Raw genomic sequence first — 22,056 nt, 5'->3', positions numbered from 1 at the left:
GATTACACTTATACCCCCATCAAGTGTACTTATGTGACACCATGTAATTCAATATACAAGGTGATTCTAAATTATTGTTGGGGTTTCCGTGGCCTATAATTTTCAAACTGGAAACAACAAAATAAAACTGCTTATGGAATACACCTAATTCTGTTTTTACACGATAGATATGTTCCTGAAAAATAAGTGTAAAAAAAATTCGTGTAAAAAAAGACATTGTATTTATGGAAGAAAAGAAGATTGGTTCCGGATCTAAAAAAATCAGTAAAAATAATTAAAAAAAAAAAACACATAAAATATTCGTTTTAAGCTTATTATTTTATTTCAACAAAATACACATGTAATAATATGTAATTAAAATGTACTAAAATAAATTTGTATGCATATGAAATGAAAAAAAATTCTTCATGAACAAAAAAAAATCTGTTTTACACATAAGATTTTATTCATTTTCACTTTCTGATAATAAACGGCGCATACGTTTGCGTACGACTGGAATATCACTGCCATCACTAGAAATGTTGTGGACATCGTCTTCTTCCTCTATTAATGAAATTCTTTCTGTGATCTCTTCAGCAAAATCAGCACGAGTCTCCTCTGGTGCTGATGTTTCACCGGTTTTACGAACGAATTCAGTTATTAATCGTTGTGTTCGTGTTTTGGTTAGGCCATTATATAATTCTCTGTAAGAGGCTGTCAACAACTTCAGTTCACGTTGAAACTTCCCAGCGCGTTCCTCATTAGGGTCATGTTTGACAAAATGATTACCTAATTTTCTGGCCAGTTCCAGACCTTCTTTTATTAAATCTGCAATTAGAACAGGATCATTTTCTTCATTATCACTACGTTCTGTGAGATAAGGAGTCCCAAGGACAACCTCTAATATTTCATCTTCGCTTAGGGCTTTGTCGGTTAACAATTCATCAATATCTTCAAACGATAGATCATCGAATCCTTCTCCACCAATTTTGTGTGCCATTGTAATGATGTTGGGAAATTCGGTCGTATTAGGGATGATGGGATCTTTGCTTTTTACACATTGTGGCCAAACCGCTTTCCAACACGCATTTAAAGTTGCTGGTTTTAATTCAGTTAACGCTAATCCAACTTGATTGATACAATCCATAATTGAGAATTTCTTCCACACATCAATGACTGTTAGTGTTTCATCATTCAGTTTGTCCAAAACGTGTTGGAATGTTCGTTTTACATAGTATGTTTTAATTGTCGCAATTATACCTTGGTCTAGCGGTTGTATCAAAGATGTAGTATTAGGTGGCAGAAATAAAATTTGTACGTTTGGGTGTTCCAAGACAGGATGGCCGGGTGCATTGTCAAGAATCAGAAGAACTTTAAATTCGAGACCTTTCAAATTCATATAACGTCTGACTTCTGGGACGAAACATTTGTTGAACCATTCTGTAAAAATAGTAGTGGTCACCCAGGCCTTCTTGTTTGCCATCCAGTGAACAGGCAGTTTATTGATATCTACACCTTTCATTGAACGTGTGTTTAGGGCTCGATTTACCAGCAGTGGTTTCAACATACGATCTCCTGAAGCGTTGGAGGAAAATAATAAGGTCACACGATCCTTAGCTACCTTAAAACCACCAGCAGTTTTCTGCGATTTGGCTACATACGTTCTGTTCGGCATTCGTTTCCAGAAGAAACCAGTTTCATCTGCATTCCACACTTGATCAGGAGTGTATCCTCCATCTTCAATAATTTTTGCAAGTTCCTGCGGGAATACTTGAGCAGCCGATTCATCTGCAGATGCAGTTTCACCTTTAATTTTTATATTATGAAGAGCATTCCTTTTAAGAAACCCTGTCATCCAACCTGTACTCGCAGAAAATTCATACTTTCTGTTTAACTGAGATGAAGTGCTTGGCTCCTTTTCTTTAATCTGTCTGTAAATTCTTAGTGCTGTTTGCTTGATGGCATTTCCATCTACTGGTACTCTTTTTTTTTTGTGACTGATCTTCTATCCATATTACCAGGGCCTTTTCCATTTTTTCCTTGACAATATCTCTTGTATATGATGATGAATTAACACTTACTTTTGTTCCAGAACATACCGACTTCCTAATTGCAGCTTCATTTTTCTTAATAGTTCTTACGGTAGCTTCATGTACACCAAAATGCTTTCCTACAGACGTAGCCCCTTGTCCAGTTGCAAGACGATCTAAAATTTGAATTTTAAGTTCCAAAGAAATCGCTTTCCTTTTCATTTTGGTAATAGGCGAATTATTCGACATTATATAAGGGCTACCGAAAAATATCTCAGTTATCATTAATAAAAAAAGGTATAAAAATTTTGTAAACTTACAATTTATTGACTATCGGCAAAATTAATAAATTTATATGTGCACAAATTTCACTAAAGATTCTTTCACTTTGAAATAGAGCTTACTACTACATGTCTGCCGAAGATACAATGCACGAATACCGTAGATGTGCACCAAATTCAATAAAAACGTTGATGATTCATAGATACCTAGACGTACACATTGGTAAGCAAAAGCACGCGTTTCAAAACGCATACACTAGCTGTTATCCAATCTATTGGTGCGTGTAATATAGAAATGATACTAATATGCCACAAATAAAAAAAATTTTCTTAGAATTTAGGCAAAAAAAAATTCATAGAAATCGTGTTAAATCAAAATGACTCGCGTAAAAAGAGAATGAAATATTTATTTTGAATTCGTGTTAAACCAAATTCGTGTAAAAAAAGTTCGTGCAAAAACAGAATTAGGTGTATAAAGTGTAACTCAAAAAAGTTTCATTACCTTTAGAATCAATACTGCAGAATAATAAACAACTTCAACACGTGTGCCTTTCGTGGCACGTAAAATGTCCAAGTGACATTCAATTTCCCTCCAAATGTTCTCCAGCATTTGCGGTGTAGCTGTTTCAATTGCAGCAACAATTCTGAGCTTCAGTTCATCGAGGGAGGTTACAGGGGTCTTGTACACAATGTCCTTCACATATTCCCACAGGAAGAAATCAAGCAGCGTAAGATCGGGTGAGTGCAGAGGCCACGGAATCAGTCCACCACACCCAACATAGCGCCCAAGAAAATGCATGTCAAGAAATTCTCGGTCAATAAGAGCCCAATGTGACGGTGCACCATCTTGCTATAACACCACATTTAGCTGATGGTTTTCCAACTGGGGTAACAGATACAGCTGTAGCATGTCCAGATAAGTCACCACTGTTACTGTTTTTTCAGCAAAGAGAAAGGGCCCCAAAACTTCCGAACATGACAAAGCACACCAGACATTGACCTTTGGACTATCTCTTTCCAATTCTCTAATGGCATAAGGGTTTTCTGACCCCCATATTCTGCAGTTATGACAATTTATCCTTTCTGATAGGTAAAACATTGCTTCATCACTAAATCTCCATCTCCGAAGGTAATTTTCATCAGCTTCGACGTTTTACAAAATGTCTTGGGCAAATTGGAAACTGAGGGGTTTATCGTTTGGCTTTAACCACACAAACTGCACAATCTGCAGTTTGCAGGCATGGAGGTGAAGGAGATTATGAACAACCTTCCAAACAGTCGTTTGTGGTATACCTAACTGCAAAGAAGCTCGTCTAGTTGATTTTTGTGAGCTTCGAGAAAACACTTCATGGATTTGATGAACATCTTCGTGTGAAGTTCTCAGTCTTCCCGCTCCTTTTCGGTGCAGAACACTACCAGTCTCTTGAAATTGCTTTAAACAATGTCCGATAGCATTATCTGGAAGTGAATCTTTTCCATACTGAGTTCTGCAATAAGGTTGTGTTGTGATAACGGACTTTGTTTAGTAAAACAAAAGTACACACATTGCCTTCTCTTAAACAGTCGCCATTTTGAAGTAATGCCATCAGTATCTCCCAGACATCAATGCAACGAGTACAACTTTTTGACTTGCGCTTTCATATTCCACAAGCAGTTTTATTTTGTTGTTTCCAGTTTGAAAATTATAGGCCATGGAAACTCGAACAATTTAGAATCACCCTATATATGGAAAGAGCTAATTAATTATATGAACTGGTGTCGAGGTTTCTCAGAGAGAAACCTCGACACCAGTTCATAAAGAGGAGCAACCCAGTTTTTCAGTTTAAAATTTCTTGTGCACCATGCATTTTTTCACTTGTTTTTCTATTATATTCTCCAACTCAATTTCTAGCTTTTCATCTGGCAAATTCAACGCCCACAACCAACACTTGGAAAAAAAAAAAAAAGAAGCAATGTATGAATGCAGTGGGGAAGAACATGAGAAACTGAGTTCCTTCACATTCTTACCAGTCATATTCATAAAGGGCAGTCACCAATCCATCATTCAGACCTGATGTCCAGATTTCAGAAGAAATCTCAAAATGCTGCCAAAAGTAGGGTTTTGTTCAGTAGGGTTTTCCATCAGAATAGAGATATAAACAAATATACATTACTGGAACATCTGTAGTCTAATGTTTAGCACAATAACTTCTACTTAAAAGTAACTGATGTAGAGTACAAGTGGTGGTGGTTGTGATTAAGGTTTAATGGTGCAAGGGCTGCAAATGGCCATACCACACAATTGCTAGTGCTCTTTCTGTTTACATGGTATTTCTTAAAGTTATTGTTAATGTCCTGCTTACACTATGTTAATGTAGAGTATATTTTGTGTTAAGAAAAATGATTTCATATTACTGTATTTGAAAGTGGTAATATACTACATCAATTTTGAGATTACTTTTGAAATCGGCATTAAAAAAAAATATACTAAATTTTATATTAGTAAATGGGGGGAAGGTAGTTATTAGGTTGAAGTTTTACTATACAAATCAAGAAAATAATAATAGTGGCATGTACTGCAAGAAAGCAAGCATATGAGCTTCATTTCACAAATATACGTGGTCTCAATTCTAATCTCAACGATGTCCATTTCCACTTGCAGTCTGCCAAACCCCATGTACTTTTTCTGACAGAATCTCAGTTATCGGTTGATTCATCTACTGCCCATCTCAGATGCCCAAATTATTCGCTGTATGATTCCTTTCGCCTCAAAGGTGGTACTTGTGCATATGTCCGTTCTGATATTCCCAGTCAGAGACTTGACAATTTGGAATCTCCTCTCCATGATCTTCTCTGGCTTAAAATCTCTCTACCTCATTGTGTCAAATTCATCTGTTGTCTCTACCGTTCCCCCAACTCCACTAATCACTTGGAGCTCTTTGACTTCCTCTCTTTGCAACTTGACTTTCTCCAGTCCAACTTTCCTAACAGTGAGGTAATTTTCCTTGGTGATTTTAAATGTTCACAACTCCAGCTGGCTTCCGTTTTCTAGTCACACTGACCCAGCAAGTCGAGATGCTGAGGCTTTTGCAATTACTAATGACCTAGCACAGATTGTTCATTTACCTACAAGAATACCGGACAATCCTAATCATACAGCCAATACGTTTGATCTTTTTCTCACAAACAACCCTTCTAAGTACACGGTCGAAGTGAGAGGTCCTTTAGGCACTTCAGATCACAACTTGGTGATTGTCTCTTCTCCAATGGAACCTTTATCTCATGGCTATTCCCAACCTCGTGTTGTTTGGCATTACAAGAATGCAAAATGGGATGACCTGCGAGACTTCTTTTCTTCTTTTCCTTGGTCAGATTACTGTTTCAAAAGTTCTGATGTCAACGTTTGCTCAGATCGTGTCAGTGAAATTATTCTTGCAGGAATGGAATCCTTTATCCCACACTCCACTTTAAAATCTCGTCCTTTATCTAAACCTTGGTTTTCCAATAAATGTGCTAAGGCTGTCCAAGAGAAGAATGTTGCATATTGTAATTGACTTGCTTCTAATTCTTCAGTTTCATTTTCTGCCTATACCAAAGCTCGCAACAATTGTAAAGCAGTTATTAATCAGTCCAAACTAGAGTTTGAACAGGCTAAGAGTAGAAAACTTGCTTCTTGCCCCAGTAGCCGAGCATTCTGGTCTCTTGCCAAAGCTATTGGCCGCAACTTTAGCCCATCTCTACTCCCACCTCTGTCCAAACCAGATGGTTCTGTTGTCACTTCAGCCAAGGATAAAGCTGACCTGCTAGCATCCCATTTTTCTTCCAGCTCATGTATTAATGATCTTGGTAAAACACCTCTCACCATTCCCAACACGCTCCATTCAATGTCTCCTGTGGTCTTCCATCAAAAGTATATCAGAAGGATTTTGATGAATCTTGATGCTAAGAAAGCTCCAGGTCCTTATGATATTTCTCCACTTGTTCTCAAAACCTGTGCTCCTGAACTTACTCCTATTCTTTGCTGCCTTTTTTCACTTTCTTATTCCAAAGGTGTTTTTCCTTCTGCTTGGAAATTTGCTCATATCCAGCCAGTTCCTAAAAAGGGTTACAAATCCCTCCAATCCAATTATCACCCCATTGCAATTACTTCTACTCTTTCTAAAGTAATGGAGAAATCAATTAACCGCCAACTCTTAAACTACCTAGAAACCTTCCATCTGATCAACGATCACCAGTATGGATTCCGTCAGTGTCGATCCACTGGTGATATTTTGGCTTATGTTATCCATTTATAGACTAATTCAATGGAAAAGTTCAATGAAACACAAGTAGTTGCTCTTGACATATCAAAGGCTTTCGATCGTGTTTGGCATAAAGGTCTTCTAAACAAGCTTCCATCTTATGGTTTCCCAACTGTTTTTAGTAATTGGTTACCCAGTTTTCTCTCTGATCGCTCACTGAGGGTGATGGTAGATGGCTCTCTGTCTTCTAACTTCTCCACTAATGCTAGTGTCCCCCAAGGTTCAGTTCTTTCCCCCACTCTTTTCCTCTTGTATATTAATGACCTTCTTCCATTGACTGGAAACCCTATCCATAGTTCTGCTGATGATAGAACATTGCATTCCACTTTCCATTTTGAGAAACCTTGCCCTGTTCAATCAGATTCAACTTCTCGAAAATCTGCTATGAATCCCTTAAATGCAGATCTTCGGGTAATTCTCCAGTGGGGCAAAGACAACTGAGTTGATTTCAACCCTTCTAAAACTCAGTCTTGTCTTATATCTCGCAAATAGGATTCTTCTGCTCCTATGTTTACCTTTGGTGACACTAATTTCTAGGCAAAATGATATATCTCTCTTGAGGAATACCCTGACTTCTAATCTCTCTAAGCGCATTACAAATATTGCTTCCTCTGCATCTAAAAAACTTGGTTTTCTCTTTCGCTCTCTGCGTTACTTTTCTTCCAAACAGCTGCTCACTCTGTATAAATCGCAAATCCACCCTGCCATGGAATATTATTTCCCACATCTGGGGTGGTGCCCCCAAAACCTACCTCAGGCTTCTTGATTCCATTCAGAAGAGGGCAGTTAGGTTAATTAATGATTCATCTCTAACAGTCTCTCCACTAGCTGTCTCATAGACGTACTGTTTCTGCTGCACGCCTCTTGTACAGATACTTCCATGGTCACTGTTCTTTTGAATTGGCTTCTATAATTCCCGCTCTCTCTTTCAAAACAGTCCGAACACGTGCCGCAACCAGCCAACATCCATTTACTGTCAAACTTCAAACTCACAGAACCAACTTTTCATCTTCCTCATCTATTCATTCAATTGCCATTTTCTGGAACAACCTTTCTTCAAACATATTTCCTAAAAATTACAGTCTACAGAAGTTCAAGTCTAATGTCAACAAATATCTTCTTTCGTCTTCTCAACCTCCAACCCAAGCACGGTACTAAGTACTATAGATTCTAATACCTCTCATGTTTGGGATTTACATAAAAAAAAAAAAAAAAAAAATTGCTGTACTTTATGTTAATTAGGCTCTGCTAGAATGGAAAACATTATAATATAATAAAATTAAAAAGTATCAGTCATTCGATGTCACGTGTCCCAAAATGGTTCCCGCTTGACCATCGTCATTTTTGTTCAGACTTGGTGTGGCTTTACATGTTCTATGAACTACTGTAAAATTTCAGCTCTATATATACTGTGGTTCAATCACTAGGGCCTTTTCTGTTGAGCTCATCAATGAAATGCAAATTCGATGGTGAGAAATGTGCAGTTTCACATGCTGCTATTCCACAACCACAGCATCTAGCACCCTGGAATTGGGTAAATTTGTTCAACTTTGTGTGCTGATCACAAAAATTCCATTGTCAAAACTGACAAATCGGTATATTTTTAACAATTAAGTCTGAAAGTGGCCATGAAAATTCACTCTGGCAATCCATAACTTTAAAATAAAAACTTCCAGTAACCTGTTGTTAGGCCAGTTTATTAATTTGGTAATTCTCCAGTGGGGCAAAGACAACTTAGTTGATTTCAACCCTTCTAAAACTCAGTCTTGTCTTATATCTCGCAAAAATGCTTATCTTTATCCTATGCTTATCTTTTGTGACACTCCGATTTCTAGGCAAAATGATATATCTCTTTTGGGGATTACCCTGACTTCTAATCTCTCTTGGCACAAGCACATTACAAATATTGCTTCCTCTGCATCTAAAAAACTTGGTTTTCTCTTTCGCTCTCGGCGTTACTTTTCTTCCAAACAGCTGCTCACTCTGTATAAATCGCAAATCCGCCCTGCCATGGAATACTGTTCCCACATCTGAGGTGGTGCCCCCCAAACCTCCCTCAGGCTTCTTGATTTCATTCAGAAGAGGGCAGTTAGGTTAATTAATGATTCATCTCTAACAGAGTCTCTCCACTCGCTTTCTTATAGACGCACTGTTTCTGCTGCACGCCTCTTGTACAGATACTTCCATGGGCACTGTTCTTCTGAATTGGCTTCTATAATTCCCGCTCTCTCTTTCAAAACAGTCCGAACACGTGCTGCCACCAGTCAACGTCCATTTACTGTCCAACTTCAAACCCACAGAACCAACTTTTCATCATCCTCATTTATTCATTCAACTGCCGTTTTCTGGAAAACAACCTTCCTTCCTTCATACGTATTTCCTGAAAATTACAATCTACAGAAGTTCAAGTCCAATGTCAACAAATATCTTATTTCGTCTTCTCAACCTCCAACCCAAGTGCGGTACTAAGTACTATAGGTTCTAATACCTATCGTGTTTGGGGTTCACATTAAAAAAAAAAAAAAATGTAGCATCAGCCAAAAAAAAAAAAAAAAAAAAAACATGCAACCATTCCCTCTAAATGTTTGTACAATTTCTCCTTAAATTTATTTAACCTATCAACTTCCACAACAACAGATGGAAGTTTGTTCCAGAAATTAACCACCCACTGGCTAAAGGGAAATTTCCACACATCTATTCTACAGCTGTCTTTCCTCAATTTCAATGTATGCCCCCTTAGGTTTGTAATCTGAACAAGTGGAAGGATCCCATCAGAATTCAGCATGCTCAACCCATTCAAGGCCTTATACATCTCAATCAGATCACCTCGCAGGTGCCTAGTCTTCAGCCGCTGCAATTTGCAGAACTTAAGCCTCTCTTCGTAAGAGGATCCCTTCATTCCCATCACCAATCTTGTTGCCCTTCTCTGTACACGCTCAAACAAATCTACATCCTTAAAATGAGGCCGCCAGACTGTATGCAATACTCAAGGTGTGGACTGACCATTGCCTTATACAGAGGGACAATCACCACCTTTTCCCTGCTAGCAAAATTCCTCTATGTCATTGACAAAACCCCATGACCTGCTCTTGCAGCCTGTCTGCATTGTTCAGAAAACTTCATATCTGACTGTACAATTATTCCCAGGTCTTTTTCATCTTCTACCACCCCAAGTGTAGTACCACACAGTTGGTACGTTCCTCTGGGGTTACTTCTACCCATAGGTAGTACTTTGCATTTTTCGATGTTAAACTTCAGTTGCCACTTCGCAGCTCATCTTCGCAAATTTTCTAAATCGTGTTAAAGTAGCACGCTACCATTACTGTCATTAACAACCCTGCCAACCTTTGTATCATCTGCAAACTTCGACACTAAGCCTGATATACCTTCATCAATATCATTGATAAATATACAAAACAGCAGTGGGCCCAACACCGAACCCTATGGGACTCCACTAATAATATTAGTCCACAAAAAGCAGTGCCCATTGATTACCACCCTCTGTTCCTTTGTAACCATATCATAATATCCAATCAAATTTGTCAGACAAGCTTTTCCCTTAACAAACCCATGCTGTGTCTGAATTATTGCTGCAGTCTTGTCTAGATGATCCTGCAATGCATCTTTAACCAGTGACTCCATTATTTTATCTGGAACAGAAGTTAAACTAACTGGTCTGTAATTGCTCGTATCACCCTTCGATCCCCCTTTGTGAATTGGGGATACATTTGCACATCTACAGTCCGTGGGGACCTCCCCTGAGTCCAAGGATGCTCTCATAATTATGGCTAAGGGTTTTCTTAGTTCCTTTGCCGCCTCCTTTAATATAACTGGATAGATCCCATCCACCCCAGGTGCCTTTCTTATGTTTAACTTCAGCAATTTCTCCTCCAATTTGCTCACAGTTATTAAAAAATCATTAAGCACCCTGCTACAATTTGATAACCTTCTGGCATTTTCAATCCTTAAGAAATCCTCATGTGTGAATGTAGATGCAAAATACTCATTCCGTTTGTTTGCTATCTGAGCAGGATCATCAACAGCCAAACCATCGATATCAAGTGGACCAATCGGATTCATCCCCTTCCTTTTAGAGTTTATATAAGTAAAGAAATCCTTGCTGTTTTTCTTAGCATCCTTTGCCAAAGATTTCTCGTAATCTGCCTTGACTGACCTCCTTTGTGACATGATTACAGACTAGTTAATATCTGCCATAGGCTTCATTATTTCCTCCATATAAAGTATATATTGAAACATTATTTGCCTTTAATTCCACTGTTTCACAAACTTTTGGACTCCAAAATACTTCTCTTGCACACTCATAAATGTGACCAAATATAAGTACAGTTAATACAATAGTGGAATAAAACTGGATATTATCAAGGCTGTGACAAGAGCTGGTTAAATGAAAGACCACCATAGATGTAAATCATTAGACATGGCTTGAAATGTGATGAAAGGTTTGGCCTCCAGGTGTGAAATTGCCATAAGAGTTGCTTGTAAAACCATATTGGACCACTGAGTTAATTGGGTAAATGTGCTACTTACTTCACAATAAAAAAATAACAAATAAATAATAATAAAATTTTAAATAAATAAGAATTACTGAGAAGCATATAATAATTCCCTGAATAATGATATCATGATTAATTAAACTGCTATGAGAAATCTGTGTAATATGCTGAAATGTTTTTCAATGGTTTAAAAAAGTATTTTATGTAGTTATAAGCAAAGGTGCTAACATACAAGTTCTTTTCTATTTTGTCTGCATCAAATGGTATTTATGCAGTACAGTATGAGATTATTCACTAAATACTTTGTTTACCTTAACCCATCACAGGTATACTTGTAGGCACTAGTTTATTGCAGTTCTTAAGGTAATGTACTGAACATGAAAGCATAAAATTGAGCTCAATTGGCAAGATTGAGCTTGTGCAATGTCATAAGAAGTCCATGTCCCATTGCTAACTGCTGTCCAAGTATGCCAGTTGCAACACAGCAGTTATGAAAATCTAAAAATATTTCTTGGTTAAATGCTTAAGAGTATGAAAGGGTTTGTTTATGCATGGCTACTGCATATACATCATTTCTACTACCCAGGTAGTATGAATGCATCATTTAATTATATCTCAAATTGTGAATACCTTCACAACAAGTGGCCGAGGTATTGCACTGCTTTGAATAAGTAACGCTTCACCAGTGGAGAAGACGAATGTTACTTATTATAGGCGGATACCACCACCCAGTCGGCACCGTTTCGAAGCTTGTTGGCTTACGCATCAGTGGATGGGCAGGTACCCTGTTGTTGTTGCAATAGTGACAACCCAGTTATGAAGTACAGGAATACCTCGCATAGCACGGTTAATTCGTGCCAAAAAATTACCGCGCTAATCAAGGTATTATTAGTATGTATTTTAATGTAATGCATTCTGACAATTTGATTACATGGGTTGAATTGCAAAAATATATAGGCGTTTGTTTACTATAAATTGATGCACACGAAGTTCTTGCAAAAAAAGAAACAAAAATGATAAAAATGAAAAATACTAGTAAGTACAGTAGAAATGATTTTTATTGGCGTATGTACATACCAAAAGAATAAGTGAAGTATGTACTGTATTTTTATTTTGAAAAATAACTGATCAGCTTAGTTTGCACAGTTTTTTCCTTCTTTTTATCTGCATACATCTCTTTATAACATCGAATATCATTTTGCAACGCCTGCTTTACTTTCATACCTAGTTCGATGTTTGGATTTAGACAGGAGCGGATTAAGGTCGGTTGAGGCCCCGGGCGCAGAAGAAAATATTGGGCCCCTTAAAAAAAAAAAAAAAGAGAGAGACAGGGAAAATAAAAATACATGTTAACCATTTTTTTAAATAAATAAAAAATATTATGCACTATTAATGTTTTATTTCCAATAAAATTTGAATATAATATATGTATAATATAATTAATAATAGCATAATAATAATCACAAAGTTTTGAACTACAGTAATATGTTCAACTAATTTGTTGGGGTTTTGCGTGGGCCCTTCAGAAGTCGGGGCCCAGGGCGTGCGCCAGGTGCGCCCGCCGTTAAATCCACCTCTGGATTTAGAAGAACACTCAGCGCCATTACATTTCTTCCACTCATATTTGCGTATAATGGCATAATGTTTTTAAAAAATAATCTTTAATAAAAATATGCAGCAAAAAATATTAGTACAGCTTACGCACAATCAACGACCTCACTGCAAGGAATCTAGAGTTTACTAATATATGAATGCTAGCAGAGTCCGTATATAATGGGAGTTTCAACAACAGTCAGGATGGCATTGAATCCATAATGAATTGGCCTTACGTGCTGGCATTATAATACATACATACGTATGTACATATCAAATGTATTGGTGCATAACACAGATAATTTTTTTTCAATTTGTAAACCGCGATATACGAGGTATTCCTGTATAATTCCACAATATGAGAGATGCTTGATGGTGTGCATGGTTTATTCTAAAAATATTTCTTGGCTAAATGCCTAAGAGCATGAAGGAGTTCATTTATGCACAGGTTCTGAATCATGATACTGTAGAACAGATATCATCTTTTAAGGGCACAAAGGGTGATATTGTTGTACACATTTGCACTAATGACATTAAGAGTAGGAGATCTACAGATTTACTTAACAAGTATAGGTCAATGCTGGAAAAAAGTCATGAATTAGGGTTAAATTTAAAAGTGTCTGCAATTCTGACAGACACGATAGGGGGGAGTATACGATGAAAGCCTTGTCAATCAATTTGGCCCTGGAGGGATTGTGCAAGGCTCACTGGATAGAATTTTTCTCAGCACGATCTGTGCTTGTTAAAATGGGATGGGATACACTTCAATAGAATGGGTATAAGAGTGTTTGCTGATGCTGTCGAGGCAGCATTAGATGGGTCAGAAAACTGCTAGCTTGGGGGGATTCACAGACTAAAAGGTTAAAAGTAGCCACAGGCAGAGGTGAAAGGGATTCTTGTGCTGCTTCTATTAGAATGAGCAAGGGCCTGGAGGGTGGAGTGCTGAGGCTTTCACGGACTGGTGAGAGTCATCATGAAACAAATAAATGCATGGGCTGTGTTAGAGTAACTAAGAATAAGAATAGGTGCATGTACACTTGCATGTACACCAATGCTAGAAGTATGCTAAATAAATTTGATGAATTGAAGTGCTGGTCAAGCCAGTAAAGGTGGATATTGTTGGGATATCAGAGCCATGGTGTCACACAGATACAGTATTAGGACTGCAGAATTGGAATTTCGGGAATACATGTACAGAAAGGATAGACAGTATAGAAAGGGAGGAGGGGTTATGCTGTTAATTAAGAAAAACATAACATCTACGGAAGTGCATCCAGTTGACATAGATGGCCAGTGCAACGTTGAGTCAGTTTGGTGTGACATAAGGACTAGGAAAGTAAATATGAGAGTAGGAGTTAGTTATAGGCCTAATGACTCTAATGAGTACAACTAACAATTGTACAGAGAAATAAAATGGGCCAGTAAATCAGATTGTGTTCCCTTGGATTTAACTTCCCAGATATTGACTGGAACTTGTGGATTGGTCACTCACACATTAGCAAGACTTTTGTGAATTTATGTGAATTTGCTGCAGAAAAGAATGATTCTTTTCTGCAGCAGCATGTTCGAGAGGCAACCAGAGAGTGTAATAATACTCTTGATCTGGTTGTCATCAGTGATTATTCGTGCATTAAGAATTTGCAGATAAAATAACCACTAAGTGGCAGTGATCACAGTTTACTGATGTTGAATTTACTTAAAGATATAATTACCATCAGAAGTAAAGGAAAGGGTTTTTGCTTCCATAAAGGTGACTACAGTGGTCTCAGACAGTTTTTAAATTCTGTACAGTGGGACAAACTGATGTTGTTACCAATAACAAATTCTAAGTGGAATGCATTCAAAGAATTAATCGTGGAAGTTACTAGGCTTTTCATACTGATTAAGAAATAATGTTCAAGGTTTAGGCCTAAATGGATGGCAAATGAACTAATGAGACTTGAGGCAGAGAAGAAAATTGTATGGGATGCATATAAATTGTCAAGCAACACATAAGCTTATGGCAGGTATAAGCTAGTTGCAAAGGATGCAAAGAAAAACAGCAAAGACTTCTTTACTTATATGAACTCTAAAAGGAAGGGGCTGAATCAGATTGGTCCACTTGATATCGATGGTTCGACTGTTGATGATCCTGTTCAGACAACTGATAATCTGAATGAGTATTTTGGATTTGCATTCGCGCATGAAGAGTTATTAAGGGAGGAAGAGGTTGGAAGTTCATCAAATCTTAACAAGTTGCTTAATGATTTTGTAATAATTGAGAGCAAAGTGGAGGAGAAATTGTTGAAGTTAAATATAAGAAAGACACCTGGGGTGGATAGGATCTACCCAGTTATATCAAAGGAGGTAGCAAAGGAAGTAAGTAAACACTAAGCCATAATTATGAGAGCACTCTTGGACTCGGGGGAAGTCCCCACGGACTGGAGATATGCAAATATATTCCAAATTCACAAAGGGAGATCTTCAGGTGACACAAGTAATTACAGACCAATTAGCTTAACTTCTGTTCCAGGGAAAATAATGGCATCACTGGTTAGAGAAGCATTGCAGGATCATCTAGACAAGACTGCAGTAATAATTCAGACACAGTATTGGATTTTTTAAGGGAAAGTCTTGTCTGACAAATTTGATTGGATACTACGATGTGGTTACAACGGAATTGGATGCAAAAAATAACTTTGATATCACATACTTGGATTTCAAGAAAGCTTTTGACACTGTTGCACATGGAAGACTAGTGTACAAATTAGAGCAGTATAGTATTAAGGGTAAGTTGCTACAATGGATAAAAGGGTGGTTGAGTTGTAGAAGACAGAGAGTGGTAATCAATGGAAGCTGCTCTTCGTGGACTAATGTTATTAGTGAAGTCCTCCAGGGTTCAGCGTTGGGCCCACTGTTGTTTTGTATATTTATCAATGATATTGATGAAGGTATATCAGGCATAATGTCCAAGTTTGGAGATGATACAAAGGTTGGCAGGGTTGTTAATGACAGTAATGGCAGTGTGCTACTGCAACAAGATCTAGAAAATTTGGGCAGATGGACTGAGAAGTGGCAACTGAAGTTTAACATTGACAAATGCAAAGTACTGCATATGGGTAGAAGTAACCCAAGAGAAACATACTGTGTGGTAATACACTTAGGGTAGCAAAAAATGAAAAAGATCTGGGAGTAATTGTGCAGTCAGATATGAAGTTTTCTGAGCAATGCAGACAGACTGCCAGAGCAGGTCATATGGTATTGCCAATAATAAACAGGAATTTTCCTAGTAGGGAATAGGGGTGATTATTCCTTTGTATAAGGCAAAGGTCAGGCCATGCCTTGAGTACTCCATACAGGTCTGGAGGCCTCATTTTAAGAAGTATGTAGAGTTGCTTCAGCTTGTACAGAGAAAAAGGCAAGATTGGTGAGGGGAATCCTCTTACCAATAAAGGCTTAAGTGGTGCATATTGCAGAGTCTGAAAACTAGACACCTACAAGGTGATCTGATTGTGTATAAGGTCTTGAACAGGCTGAGCATGAATTCTGGTGAGATTCTTCCGCTTGATCGGATTACAAACCTGAGGGAGCATAAATTCAAATTGAGGAAAGCCAGCTGTAGAATAGATGTGTGGAAATTTTCCTTTATCCAGCGGGTGGTTAATTGCTGGAACAAACTTCCATCTGTCATGGAAGTTGATAGCTTAAATAAATTCGTGGAGGAACTGGACAAACTTTTAGAAGGAATGGATGTGTGAATTTTTTTTTTTTTTGGCTGATGCTACATAAGCTCATACACTTGCTTTCTTGCATCACATGCCTCCATTACTATTACTACTGCACATACATCATTTCTACTACACAGGTAGTATGAATGCATCGTTTAATTATATCTTGTATTGCAAATTCATCACACACACCATCAAGCATCTCTCATATTGTGGAGTTATACTTCATAATTGAGTTGTCACTATTGCAAAAACAGGGTACTTGAACCGACAAGTAAGCCAACAAGCTTCGAAATGGTGCTGTCTGGGTGGAAGTATCCACCAAGAATAAGTAACATTAGTCTTCTCCACTGGTGAAGAGGTACTTATTCAAAGCTGTGAAATACCTCGGCCACTCATTGTGAAGATATTCACAATATGAGATATAATTAAACGATGCATTTATACTACCTGGGTAGTAGAAATTATGTATGTGCAGTATCCATACATAAACTCCTTCAGTTATGATGAAGATGGTAACTAACTGTTTGGGGTTTAAACTTTTTTTTTTTTTACTTGGGGATTTTTATCCTTTTCAAAGGATATTTCCTTAATTATTATTAGGAAAATTAAGCAAAAACTTCCCTTGAATGATATGATTCTAAAGTTGCATATCAAATATTTAATTTTTACTAAAAAAATTAAAGCAAAAACTTCTCTTGAATGATATGGTTCTTAAGTTGTATATTTTATATATGTTTAAGATTTTGGATTAAATATATGACAGTTGTCAGGTGTTTTTACCCTTCTCTCTTCCCCCATAACCAGTGGGCTATGAAGTCTTTAGTGGCACATCCTAATTAGTTCTTTATTTGGGCATGCAGCAATAAAACTTCACTGCTGACCAAGTAATAAAAAAATGAAGTTTCTTAAAAGCTTTTATTATTATTAGCCATATGGTGCAAGGAAGCCTGAGGCTTTTGTTGCACCAATCAAAAAAAAAAAAAAAAAAAATCTGAGTTACCCTGAGAGAGAGAGAGAGAGAGAAGTAGAAGGTAATCGCCAAGAAAGAGACGAATGATGATATCCAGCTGAGGATCCTGGGTGTGCCAAGCCCATACTCACCAGATGTGAGTATGCAAGCATTTTCGTAGCAAAGCATTTTGCAGGCATTTTCGTAGCAAACTAAATAATAATCGAAAAAATTGTAATTATCAAAATGATAACATTGTATTTGAAGGATAACATTCACTTTAATTATCCATCAACAAAAAAAAAAAAAACAATTATCCAGACTTATGACAGTAGATTTAAAAGCAGTAGAGGGCACTGAAGGCGAAGCTTAAATATTGTTTCAGGCGAATGCTTGTTGATATGGAAATAAATGTTATGAATCTTATATCAGCTAAATTGTTGCAAATCTTTTTTTTTTTTTTCGGAGAATCAGACTTGATGTTATTTTTTATGCTGCAAGATAATCTACAAATAATTAAAAAAAAAAAAAAAAAAATTTTCTGGATATTTCTACCATAATCAATGATATAAAATCAGTGTATCAAAACAAAATCACCAAACATTTTGTCCAGTAATCCGCAATACACTCGTTTACGAAAAAATATCACATTATCTTCGTACGGTCGTGAGTCACAACAAATTAAACGCCGCCGGTCACTGGAAATTTGGCTTACCTCAATTCCTGACGCCAACTGGTTGTGAGGCCCATCACCACACAAAAGATTGTACACTCCCAAAGTGGCAGTAACACCTATTCCGGGTTAACAAGGAATGTGGTTTGTTGCCGAATGAGAGCACACGGTGTACAAATTAAACATAGCGTAAAACTTGCACTTTATCAATTTCCATAAACATGATTCACATTAACATCAATGCAGCACATAACTTAATCTCACTTTAGCAGGCTTCCAAACACCGTTTAAAAACCTCCACTAGCGCCAACAAACTAAAGAATGCGAACAATTTAGCTTTCCCCCATGCCCACTGGCTGAAAGTACAAAATGGATGACCGTTTGGATCACGTGATAATGATGCTCGTTTCTTATTGATCAACCAAGTTTTGCACCTGGCCGGGTAACGAACGCTAGTATAACGAGCATAACCAAGTAACGCTGACCGTGGACTACACAAAACAGTGAGCAAGAGATGAATCTGATGTTGACGAAGCCATGCAAATGTTTTTGTGTAACACATTTAAAGTAAAAAAGCTGCAAAATACTGAAATACAATAACTAGTGATGAAGCAGACCTCAAGTACCTTATTATTCTTATGTGTGCAGTTACTGATAAAATCGCACATTAATGCAATGATGCCTTAAAACTACACACTGCTTATTACATAGGTTTTTCGTAGAGGTTGATATGAATATTTTACGAACCAGAACGTCATTAATAGATTATCTTATTTTTAATAAACAAGTGGCGAAATTATCATATCGAACGAAGCAGAACGGCATTCCGCTTCATTCCAAGCCATGGTTTTGAGCGTTAATAGGAAATTATTGTAACAAAGCACTACTGCATGAAGGAATTTACTGATTCAATTAGCCATTTCCTTTTAACACGTCAGAGAGAGAGAGAGAGATTAGAAAAGAGTAAAAAAATTGAAAGATTGCTATAACTGTCATTTTAAAAATGCAATTCTGTACATAAAGGATAATTCAAAAACGCAGTAAACTTCTGTTATAACTAATGCTTTTAATGCTCTTTCCTCTTGGTCCCATGTTCAAATGAATTAACATGCATTTTAGACTACATCGTTCCCGCATATATCGTTTTTTTTTTAAAGGTCTCAATAAAGAATAAACCGTCCTTAATTTTTGGCATTGCGAAAACTATGATACAGACCTAGAGTGTACGACGTGAAAAAACCCCATTAAAGTTCCTCGCGTCAGAGACGGGATTCGAACCCGGACCTTTTCCAGCCGGTGTGGGAGGAGGGTGACGATACCACTGTGCTACACGCGCAAACTTGTTAACAGAAGGAAATTTTTAAAAAGATTTCATTAAATTGAACTAACTAAACATATCTCGAGTATTACTATATAAAACGTGATAAATCATTAATCGCAGTTTTGTTTATTTCATAAAAGTCATCCCCCACATAGGTGATATTTATTTCATATATAACCTCTGAAGGTAGATAGGTTTCTCTTTACAAGTCAGAATATTTACAAGTCATCGCTAAATTCACAGGCTCTTCACAGCTTTTTTAAATTCAACGTCACTTTCCAAGGCGCCTCCGTAACCAGGTGGGAAGGAGCAGCATTGCGTAGCACACGCTTCTTGATTAGATCGGTGTTCGAGCCCGTGACCACCAAATACGGAGGATGCGGAAATGTCAGGGAATGACCACCGCATATCCCGGAGCAATATGGCCTTAGTTGCTAATGCTCCTAAAAACCAAAATAACAACAACAATCACTTTCCAATGAGCGCATGAAAAAGACTATTAGTTAGCAGCAACGCCACATTTATCACGTTATACGTATATAGTAATACTCAATTTAATGAAATCTTTTTAAAATTTTCATTCTTTTTAAGAAAAAAAATTGAGGTTAATAAATGTGTCAAAAAGAGCAAGCGTACTACATTAACCTGTGCTGGTTTTCAACTTAATATCAGCCATTGCGTCATACACACTACAAACAAAACAAAAAAAAAAAAAAAATCAAATGTTATTTACCAAAAATGAAAAATTCCCCGCCTCCCATCATGATCATGTTGGATGCTATTTTTCGATAGAAATTTGAAAGGAAGAAAACTGAAGTAAATCTTTAGAAATTCCTCCGGTTTACCAGGGAATTCAAACTCAGAACTTTCTAAACGAATGACAAGTGGTGAAACCACTATGAATACATTTGAATTATTTTTTAAGTGGCTTTGATACGCCCTCGTGGCTAGCACAGTTAGTAGAATCACTGTCCTTTCCACAATGCGTGTAAAATACCTGAATTCGAGTCCCGTCGATGACGTGAAACATTTTAATGGGCGTTTTTCGCAACGTGGCTGAGTTAAAAAATCATGCTACCCTCATGCGAGGGTAGCATGATTTTTTTTTCCGGAAACTGGGATTTTTCGTCCAGCAAACAGAAAATCGACCACAGAACACACGCAATTTACACAGTATACATGGAGCAATATGGCCTTAGTCGCTGATGCCCCTAACACCCCACTACAACCAACAACAACCTGTGATATGCAGGCATTTAGCCCATTGTCCGTACATCGATGAAAGAATAGTGAACGATTATATTTTATTAATATTAAGGCCATGAAGAATCAGTGTATTTGCGGTGTTTGTATTCTTCAATCAGTTTTTCGACGGACTGGCCAAAGACTCACCGGAGGCCGGTGTGAACTTGGCCATAAAGAACTTGTAGCGGCCTCACTAGTATGAGGCCGCTACAAGTTTTCCCAGATAAGAATTTTTGGCCCAGTCTGCCTATGGGCTGACTAGCGCGGACAGATTTAATGATTCTGGGTTTCACTTTTTTGTAGTTTTTAATAAAACCAGCAATCAGTTGCGTAGCTAGAAATTTTAGGCAGCCATGCGAAGACCACCGAAAGGTTCCTCCATCTTTCTATTTTTATTAATATGTAACGCCAACAACGCCTTACTAAAAATATTATTTATAATGTACATTTAGTAATTCTCAACGAATCTAAACTCGTGGTGGGAACCCTCCGGCCCGCATTCGTTTTCAAAATACATACTGTATACAAACGGCCCGCAGTTTATTATATATATTTTTGAATTATATTTTTAATAAATAACATAAAACAGCTTATGACAATTTTTTTATTATACACCATTTTAACCATTTTAATAATCTTAAAAATCGTGGAAAGCTAAAAACAATTGGCTCGCATGTACCTCATAGACATTTTATTTGCCTGGCCATTTATAAAAGTTGCCAACCCCTGATCCAAACTATAAAAAAAAAAAAAAAAAAAAACTGTCAGAAAGTTAGTACAAAATAAGCATTTTAATAATAATTTTAATAATCATTAACTTATAAATTTGGTTCTTATTTAAAAATTCATCTTCCTTACCTTTATGTTTGCAAAATCATTAATTATATATATAAAATCCCTTATTGCCATCTAATAAATAAGGACATTAGCCCCGGTACAGCCAAGATATGAGTTAACATAATTTAAGTTATGATAAAATATAAAATAGGTGAATATGGCTTTAAAAAAGGAATAAAATAAAAATATAACAAGCTCAATGAAACTGGCGATAACAAATCTGCAAAAATTAAAAGTTTGATATGAATGAATATAAAATATTTGTCCTGTACACATTGTCGCGGATCTAGATATCAGGGTAAAGATCGAAGAAAGTGGCTAGCTTGACAGAGTTAACGAATGAAAAAAAAATCAAATCTGTTTATTCTAGGGAGTTTAGACTAAAACAACGGAGAGGCGCTGGTATGAAGTCCTACGTGGAATTTGTCAATGAAGAAAGTCGCAGAAGTTAAGGAAGTCACTATAGCCAGTGATCAGACTTACAAAACACTGAATCGCTTTGTATTGCCAGCGAACAGTAATAGGCACTATTTAAATTTTATTGTTATTATTATTATCATTTTTATTCACCTTAAGTTCACCCCTGAACAGCCAGTGGGCTAGGGGGTGTACAATTTTTTTTTTATATACAGCATTCAATTTTA

At 37.0% G+C, this 22,056-nt stretch overlaps 1 protein-coding gene across 1 annotated transcript in view; it reads right to left on the bottom strand.

Moving 5' to 3' along the window:
• Positions 1-18,309, bottom strand: part of LOC150078245 (regulator of G protein signaling loco-like) — a 311,630-nt gene extending 293,321 nt beyond the window's left edge. Inside the window, 1 exon segment of the mRNA XM_090384508.1 lies at positions 18,052-18,309. The gene's annotated coding sequence lies outside the window, so the exon portion shown is untranslated.
• Positions 18,310-22,056: the final 3,747 nt, after the last annotated feature.

The sequence above is a fragment of the Mastigoproctus giganteus genome, chromosome 11 (genome assembly GCF_048544385.1).
Source record: "Mastigoproctus giganteus isolate SK-2022 chromosome 11, ASM4854438v1, whole genome shotgun sequence".
In the NCBI taxonomy this organism is placed as follows: Eukaryota; Metazoa; Arthropoda; class Arachnida; order Uropygi; family Thelyphonidae; genus Mastigoproctus; species Mastigoproctus giganteus.
Note: the sequence above shows the minus strand (reverse complement) of the source record. Positions and strands in the feature narration are given on the sequence as shown.